Source organism: Panthera leo, chromosome B1 (assembly GCF_018350215.1).
Source record: "Panthera leo isolate Ple1 chromosome B1, P.leo_Ple1_pat1.1, whole genome shotgun sequence".
NCBI classification, from domain to species: domain Eukaryota; kingdom Metazoa; phylum Chordata; class Mammalia; order Carnivora; family Felidae; genus Panthera; species Panthera leo.
Genome location: NC_056682.1, coordinates 171,723,614 through 171,733,015, shown reverse-complemented (window position 1 = coordinate 171,733,015; position 9,402 = coordinate 171,723,614). Strand labels below are relative to the sequence as shown.

The 9,402-nt window shown below is 38.6% G+C and overlaps 1 non-coding gene across 1 annotated transcript; it reads left to right on the top strand.

Annotated features, from left to right (window-relative positions):
- The first annotated feature begins 864 nt into the window (after positions 1–864).
- LOC122218882 lies at positions 865–1,019 on the top strand. The gene has a single exon (XR_006202170.1). It is a non-coding gene; the product is annotated as a U12 minor spliceosomal RNA (small nuclear RNA).
- Positions 1,020–9,402: the final 8,383 nt, after the last annotated feature.

The following is a 9,402-nucleotide window of genomic DNA, read 5'->3' as shown; positions in this document are numbered from 1 at the left end:
AAGACCTTTGAATATAATTCGAATTTGACTTGCATCCCAGATTTGTAATTTTTAATGTCTTTTAGTCATTTGAAGCTGTCTTTCTCTACTAGAGTCCCTACTCTTGAGAAGCTCTAAAGTAAGCATCATGGCTCCTCTTTGTATCATCAGTATCAACACGTCTTTAATTTAACAAATATTTGAAGGCTTCCTTTATGCTAGGTATTGCTGTGTGCTGAGAATATAGTGATGAGTGGGGCAAGGTAAGACAGACAAGTGATAAAAGTGCGGAGAAATATGTTGTATAGATGAAATTAATTAGTTGGGGTTTTTTTTAATGTGTATTTTGAGAGAGAGCATGCGTGCTCGCAGGTGGTGTGCGCACTCGCAGGTGTGCGCACAGGTGTGAGGGGGCAGAGTGAGGGAGACGTTGAATCCCAAGCAGGCTCCATTCTGTCAGCGCAGTGAGATCATGACCTTAGCCTAAATCAAGAGTCAGATGCTTAATCGACTGAGCCATCCAGGAGCCCCTAACTGGTTGTTTTTGATTGTATGTTTAGAAAAGGCCTTTTCTAAGACTTTAGACTTAAATTGAGATCTTAATGATAAAGCTTGTTTCTAGGGGAAGAAAATTCCAGATCAGAGGAAATAGTTAATACAAAACCCATAAAGTAGGAATGAATTTGATATGTTTAAGCAAGCAAAAGGAGGTTATTGTAGCTGGAGTACTGTAGGTAAGAGGCAGAGAATGACGTAGGCAGGAGCCAGATGACATAAAACTTCTAGGCCCAAAGTAACGAGTTTGTATTTTAAGTGACTCTAAGAGCCATTTGAGGATTTAAAGAAAGAAAAGAACAAAATTTTTGTTTTTAAAAGACCACTTGGATGCCTTAAACTTCTGAGTAAGAAAAAATAACGATTTGGGTGATGCCTGAATCCTCACTGCTAATGTGAGATGAGATGAATTTCTGAGTGGGTAAAGGTTGCCCCTAAGGTGACCTGCCTGTTTTGTGGGATCCTTGGGAGTCAGGATCTGCCTGTCCCCCCTTTAAAAAAAAAAAAGACCACTTTCGCTGCTGTGTGGAGAATGTATTAACCAAAGATGTAAGGAAGAAGGATTTAGGAGTTAGGGGTTGAGTTTGGCTGGATGTAACCAAAGAAATGGTAGTAGTGGGTTAAACAATAGGTAAAGTCAAGAGAGAAGTATCCTAGAGTTTCGTGGTTAGAGGTTTTAAGGTGTTAATAGACTACTAACTTTGAATTTACCAGTAGGAGTTTGACCCTTGTCCTTAAACTCTTCAAAATGCCTGGCAGAGGTTCAGACAACATTTCTGAATTTTCAGAAAGGGAAACGCATTACCTACATGTCCAGCTGAGTTCACCCTTTTTTTTTTTTTTTCAACGTTTTTTATTTATTTTTGGGACAGAGAGAGAGACAGAGCATGAACGGGGGAGGGGCAGAGAGAGAGGGAGACACAGAATCGGAAACAGGCTCCAGGCTCCGAGCCATCAGCCCAGAGCCTGACGCGGAGCTCGAACTCACGGACCGCGAGATCGTGACCTGGCTGAAGTCGGACGCTTAACCGACTGCACCACCCAGGCGCCCCTGAGTTCACCCTTTTTAAAGAGCTTTCTGAGAAATCCCATTCAGTGACTTCTGTTTTTATTTATTTTTTATCCAGGATTGTGTCATAATTTCTTGGTTTAAGGAAGACTAGGAAATGTTTTTAGCGGAGCACATTGCTCCCCAGTTAAAATCAGTGTTTCATTAGTAAGGAAAAAGAAAAGAAAATTGGTTAGGCATTTTGTCATGTGGGGGTGGGGAATGGCAGGAATGAACTTAGGAAGATTATTTGGGAAGCCTTTCTAGATAGCGTAGGCAAGAGATGATTGTAGCTTGGGGTTATGATAGAATAGGAGGCTGAAGAGAAGTATTTGGAATATGTTTTAAAGGTAGGGTCACAAGAGCTTGCTGATGTTACAGATGAAAAGTGAAGAAATGAGAAAAACACCTAGACTTTTGTCTTTAGCAACCAGACAGATGATGCTGCTAATTTCTGAGATGGGAAAGAGTGGGAGGAGCACATTGAAATTGTCTGGGAAGATTAAGATTTTTGCTTTGTTCTTGTTAAGTTAAAGCTTAGACTGGATGACTTAAGTCTAGGAGAATTTAGTTAGAAAAGGAGGGAGTCTAGGACAAAGTCCTGGTTTTTGTCATGGACCCCTAGCATCTTTTGAAGTTGAGCCTAGAAGAAACAACAAAAGATAAGAACAGTGAACTATTAGTGATATATTAGGAAAACCAGGGAGTGTGGTATCATTGAAACCAAGAGAAGACAGAATTCCGAGTGTGGTCAACTTTATTATGGTGCTGAGTGGGAGAAATGACATTGAATTTGAGATGCAGTGATTATTGATGACCTTGACTGGAATATTTTCATTGGAATGCTGAAGACGGAGTTATGATTGGAGAGAGTTAGTAAAAGAAAATGAGATAAGGAACTGACACCTTAGAAAGCTAAAGCAACTTTTTTAAGGCTTTGCTTTGACAGGAGCAGAGAAGAGGGGGAGCTGCAGAAGAATATGACTTCAGAGATCTTTCTCAAAAATAAAGAAGCATTTAAAAAAAATAGACACAGAGCGAGAGTGGGGGAGGGGCAGAGAGAGGGAGACACATAATCCAAATCAGGCTCTAGGCTCTGAGCTGTCAGCACAGAGCCCGATGTGGGGCTCGAACCCACGAACTGTGAGATCATGACCTGAGCTGAAGTCAGACGCTTAACCGACTGAGCCATCCAGACGCCCCAGCTTCAGAGATCTTTAAAAAAAATTCTGAGGGGCACCTGGGTGGCTCAGTCGGTTAGTCCTGCAACTAACTCTTCATTTCTGCTCAGGTCATGATCTCACGGTTCATGGGTTCGAGCCCTGCATTGGGCTCTGCACTGACAGTTCAGAGCCTGCTTAGGATCCTCTCTGCCCCTCCCTGCTTGTGCTTTCTCTCTCTCAAAATAAATAAACTTAGGGATGCCTGGGTGGCTCAGGCGGTTAAGCGTTCGACTTCAGCTCACATCATGATCTTACAGTACATGAGTTCGAGCCCTGCGTCGGGCTCTGTGCTGTCAGTTCAGAGCCTGGAGCCTGCTTCGGATTCTGTGTCTCCCTCTCTCTCTACCCCTCCCCCACTCACGTTCTATTTATATCAAAAAATGAATAAATGTTAAAAAAATTTAAAAATAATAAACTTAAAAATTGATATTGATTATATTTATGTGTTGATGGATGGGAGAAATTGATTATGCTAGAGAAAGGAGGAGTAATTGAATGTGTAACGTTCTTGAGAAGAACGGAGGGGTGGTATCACTAGCATAAATGGAGGAGCAAAGACACTTAGGGCAAATGTTAAGTTTTCATTTGGGATTTGTGGTCTTCACTTGAACATGAGACCAATTAATGATGGTTGTGTGTTATTGTCCCCAACCCCAGCAGTGCTGCTTCAGGCAGACACAGAAAGGATTTTTGTTTTTTGTTTTCAAGTTAATTGGGGAATAAGTTTAACTAGCAGTGGGGCTTTGCCTTATGAGTACCTCGAAGGAACAAAAGCACCAAGGTTTGCAAGGGAGTGATTGATAATGAGGGAGAGTGGTGATGTTCGATTAAGCCAGCTAGTAGCTGGGTTTGGAGTACTAAAGTGAACTTGATTTCAAGAATTTCGGAATCTGAGAAACTTGAAATGGATTTCAGAGAAGGTGTAATTTTGGTGATGACAAAATCGAGTGTATGGCCATGGGTTTAAGATCTTATGGTCTGTAAATATCAGAAGCACAGTCTTTGTTTCTTTGTTGTTTTTTGAGAATTTAGAAATGTACAAAGATGACACATGTAAGCAACAATCTCATCAGTCACAGATATCTGTTGCTATTACCATCCTTTTTTTCTTTATACCAAATCAATGTCTTGGTTACATACCAAGTATTGTTTTGTACTTTTTTCTCTTAATATATCTTGTATTTTCTGTGTGACATTAAATATTCTTTTAAAACGTTTACTGTTTAGGGGTGCCTGACTGGCTCAGTTGGTGGAGTATGTGACTCTTGATCTCGGGTTGTGAGTTTGAGCCCAAATTTGGGTGCAGAGATTACTTAAAAATAAGATCTTTACCTGGATAGCTCAGTGGGTTAAGTGTCCAATTCTTGATTTCAGCTTAGGTCATGATCTCATGGTTTGTGAGTTTGAGCCCCATGTTGGGCTCTGTGTTGATGGTGCAGAGCTTGGTTGGGATCCTCTGTCCTCTCTCTGCCTCTCCCCTGCTCATTCTCTTTCTCTAAAAAATCAACTTTTTAAAAAGTTTAAAAAAAAAAATAGGGGTGCCTGGGTGGCTCAGTTGGTTAAGCATCGGACTTTGGCTCAGGTCACGATGTCACAGTTGGTGAGTTCCAGTCTTGTGTCAGGTTCTGTGCTGACTTGTGTCAGGCTCAGAGCCTGGAGCTTGCTTTGAATTCTGTGTCTCCCTCTCTCTCTGCCCTCCCCTGCTCACACTGTCTGTCTCTCTCAAAAAAAAGCCATTAAAAATTTAAGTAAAAATAAATAAAATCTTTAAAACAAAATGTTTACTGTTTAAATATTAAATAGTATTAAATATTAATAGTAAGTTACATATTTAATATTTGGTATTGCCTGACTAAACCATCCTTTTTTTTATTATTATTTTTTTTTAAGTTTTATTTAAGTAATCTTTACACCCAACATGGGGCTCGAACTCCCAACCCCAAGATCAGGAGTTCTATGCTCTTCCCACAGAGCCAGCCAGGTGCCCCTAAACCATTCTTTTGTTGAACATTTAAAAGTTATTTTTTCCACTGTGTGTGTGTAGAGAGAGAAAATGGAATATCTTTACATAATTTTTATATGAGTTTATTTTCCTAAGATAGATTTCCTGGAAAAAAGTTACTGGGTCATAGTGTCTGAACTTTTCATATGCTTATGACCAAAGTGCTTCCCAGAAAGTTTGTTGTCAATTTCTGTAGTACTGGCACTGCATGAGGCAGCCCATTTCATCATATTCTCACCATTAATACAATCTTTTTTTAAAGTCAAATAGAAAAATCAATTGTCCAATTTTATTTTTTTATTTAACTTTTTATTAAGAAAACTTTTGGGGCACTTGGGTGGCTCAGTTAGTTGAGTCTGACTTTAGCTTAGGTCCTGATCTCGCAATTGTAGGTTCAAGCCCCACATCAGGCTCTGTGCTGACAGCTCGGAGCCTGGAGCCTGCTTCAGATTCTGTGTTTGTCTCTCTCTCTGCTCTACCCCCGTTGTGCTGTCTCAAAAATAAGTATTTTAAAAAATTTAAAAAATTTTTTCAAGTGGAAATTTGAAATATACTTACATTCTCACTACCTAGGTTGAACAATTGTTAATGTTGCGGTTATGAAGATAATTCACTACCAAAATCTTGAGCATATATCTCCTAAAAATAACATTCTTTTACGTAACCATGGTATCATTATCCTACCTAAGAAAATGTTAATTCCTTGATATCTAATATTCATATTACCTCAGGTAACTAAAAAATGTTTCATAGTTTTTTGGGGGGCGGAACAGGATCCACTTACAATTTACAAATTGCATATGGATGTAATTTTTAGTCTTTTAAAATTTACACTGGTTCTCCCCACACACCCTTCTTTTTTTTTCCTCTTTTTGACACTGAAAATCCTGGAGATTTCCTTATGGTGGTGCTTTTTATATTTCTTATAAACTGGGAGTTTATGTGTAAAGCTTTGACTAGGTTCAGTTAGACATTTTTGACAAGTATAGTATATAGTTCATACTGAGTCAGTTTAATAGATCTGTAATAATATCAGGTTGTTTAGTGATGCTAGGTCAGTTGGATCTTGCCCGAGTCAGTTATTTCATTGGGGGTTGCAGAAATTTGGTTTTCCTAATTACCAATTTTACATTTGTATAGCTAATTATATATAGATGTATATATATATATATATATATATATATACATCTATATATTATATATACGTATATGCAAACACAGTATTCTTTTAGAAATGAGTTTTCTGTCACCAACTGGAATGAAAATTATTATTAAAGATTTGGTATAATAGTCATCTCCACTGGCAATAAATGGTTTTCCCCTTTTTCTTTCTCTTTCTTTCTTTCTTTCTTTCTTTCTTTCTTTCTTTCTTTCTTTCTTTCTAAGTTCATTTATTTTGAGAGCTAGAGAGAGAGTGTGAGCAGGGGAGGGGCAGAGAGGGAGAGAGAGAGAATCTCAAGCAGGCTTGGCACTGTCAGGGCAGAGTCTGACTCAGGGCTCTAACAAACTGTGAGATCATCACCTGACCCCAAATCAAGAGGCGTTTAACCAACTGAGCCACCTAGGTGTCCCATCCTCTTTCTCTTTCTTTCTTATCAGTGTGTGGATGTCTTAGTCCACCTGTGTTACCATAACAAAATGTCATAGACTGGATGGCATAAACAAAAATTAATTTTCTGACAATTTTATTAGAGTTGGAGACTTCCAAGTCACAGCTTCAAAAGCAATTTGAGATTTGTTTCAGTTGTTTGAAATTTTTGTGGTTAAAATAACATTTATGCAAAATAAATTCATGTTGAATTTTATGAAAGTGTTTGTGTTTAGGGGTGCCTGGGTGGCTCAGGGTGTCCAACTCTTGATTTCAGCTCAGGTCATGATCTCACAGTTCCTGTGATTGAGCCCCACCTTGGCTCTGTGCTGACAGTGTGGCACCTGCGTGGGATTCTTTTTTTCCCTCTTCGCCCCACCCCTGCTTGGTGCACAGGCACTCTCTCTCAAAGTAAATAAACTTTAAAAAAAAGTGTTTAGATGGAAGGATTACTCTAAGTGGTAGAAGTAATAGTATAGTTTGTCTTTCCCTTTTTTAAGAAAACTAATTTTGTCTCAATTTTAGATACATATTCTTTGTCAAAGTAAAGGCTGTATTTGTCAGATTAAGGCATTTCCAGATACCTTTTTGATAAAAGTTTTCATGGAGTGAAGTCATTCTTGAATTCTTAGAATAAATCCCTCTTGGTCATAGTGAATAGTACTTTACATTTGTAATGGTATATTAACCAAGATTTTACTCAGAGTTGTATATCTTTTCGGTGAGACTTGCCTGTATTTGTTCAGAATTGTCCTGATTAAGTTTGGGGGCATCAAAGCCATATTTATTTTACAAAATGTGTTTATGATTGTTCTATCCATTTCATTGTTTTGAAACCATATGGGATTATTCTTTGTAAATTGGGGTGGATGTGTGTTTGAGAACCAGGTGGCTTTTTAGAGTGGTTGCTGAAAGGCATATTTTTTTGTGAATTTTTCTTTTTCTGTGTTAATATTTTGTTCACATTCAAAATGTTTGTCAGTTTAGGTGTCTTTTAAAAAAACTTTTCCGTAATACATCTCATTATTTATGATGTTATTAATGTGTAAGTAAACTGAGGGCGTGGTTTGCCTCAGTTTTTAGTTTCTTTTCTTTTTCCTGCCTTTAGTTTACTTATTCTTTGTCTTAACAGTTGAGCCTGTGACTTTTCAATTTTATTTTAGTTCCATGTTTCTCTTCCTTTTTGTTTCAGGTTTTTTTGTTTGTTTGTTTTTTACTTATTTATTTTTAGAGAGAGAGAATCTTAAGCCTCCATGCTCAGTGTGGAGTCCAAAGCAGGGTTCGATCCTACCATCCTGGGATCATGACCTGAGCCGAAATCAAGAGTGGATGCTCAACTGATTGAGACACCCAGGAACCACATGTTTGAGATCTTTAGTTTTGTTAGTTTTTCTTTTTTGCTGTCAGTACGTTTTATCATTTAAAGTTCCTTTGGCTTTGGGGCACCTGGGTGGCTCAGTCAGTTAAGCGTCCAACTTCGGCTCAGGTCATGATCTCACGGTTTGTGGGTTCGAGCCCTGCATCGGGCTCTGTGCTGACAGCTCGGATCCTGGAGCCTGCTTCTGATCTGTGTCTCCCTCTGTCTGCCCCTCCCCTACTCACGCTGTCTGTCTCTCAAAAATAAATAAATGTAAAAAAAAAAAAAAAATTAAAGTTCTTTTGGCTTTTTTTTTCTTAAAGCTTCTGTATTTTGAGAGAGAGAAAATCCCAAGCAGGCTCCACACTGTCAAGAGTTGGGTGCTTAACAGACTGAGCCACCCAGGTGTCCCTTAAAGTTCCTTTTTGACTTTTCTTAATGATACAGGAATTTGGGTGATTAAAAAAAAAAAAAAAGGTTGTTTTAAATTAAGGATATAGTGTCATTGTGAAAAATTTTTTAGTACAGAAATAATACAGGGTAAAATTTTTTGATACTTACCCTTTCCTTCCTCCCCTGAGTCCTCATCTTCTCTTTCAGAGGGAACTTTCAACAATTTTTTTCTATGCATTTATATATTTAGTAAATACAGGAACTCTCAGTTTATGAATTTCCATAAATAACAAGGGTATAGCCACACTAAAAGCATTTTAGCTCTGTGTGTGATGATAGTTGTTGTAAAAGAAAGCTTGTGCAGTATCCCAAGATTTAAGAAGAGCAACTTTTTTCAAAGTTTTATTTAAGTAATCTCTATACCCTATGTGGGGCTTGAACTCAGTGACCCCAAGATCAGGAGTTGCATGCTTTCCAACTGAGCCAGCCAGGCGCCCCCAGAGTATTTTCGTTGCTCTGGAAATCCTGTGTCATCCTGTCCATCTCCCCACCACCACCACCACCACTGCTGACCTTTCTGCTATCTCCATAGTTTTTTTTTTCCAGAATGGCCTATAATTGGAATTGCACAATATGTAGCCTTTTCAGATTGGCTGCTTTCACTTAATAATAGGCAGTTAAGCTTCCTCTGTATCTCTTCATGGCTTGATAGCTGTTTCTTTTTATTGCTGAATAATATTCCATTGTCTGGATTTACCACAGTTTATCTATTCATCTACAAGTATGTCTTGGTTGCCTCCAAGTTTTGGCAATCATGAATAAAGCTGCAATAAACATCCACATACAGGTTTTTGTGTGGACATAAGTTTTCAACTCCTTTTGGGTAAATAACCAGGGAGTATGATTGTTGTATTATATGGTAAGAGTATGTTTAGTTTCTTGAGGAACTAACATTGTGTCTTCCAGAGTCACTGTATAATTTTGTATTCCCACCAGCAATGATTAAGAGTTTCTGCTGCTCCACAGTTTGCCAGCATTTGGTCCAGATTTTGGCTGTTCTATTAGGTGTGTAGCGGTATCTCATTTTTTCTTTATATTTGTTTTGAGAGAGAGCTCGGGCAAGCGGAGTGGCAGGGGGAGAATCTGTAGCAGGCTCAGTTCTGTGAGCATAGAGCCCAGTGTGGGGCTAGATCCCATGAACCATGAGATCATGACTGGAGACAAAATCAAGAAATCGAGTCAGATGCTTAACCCACT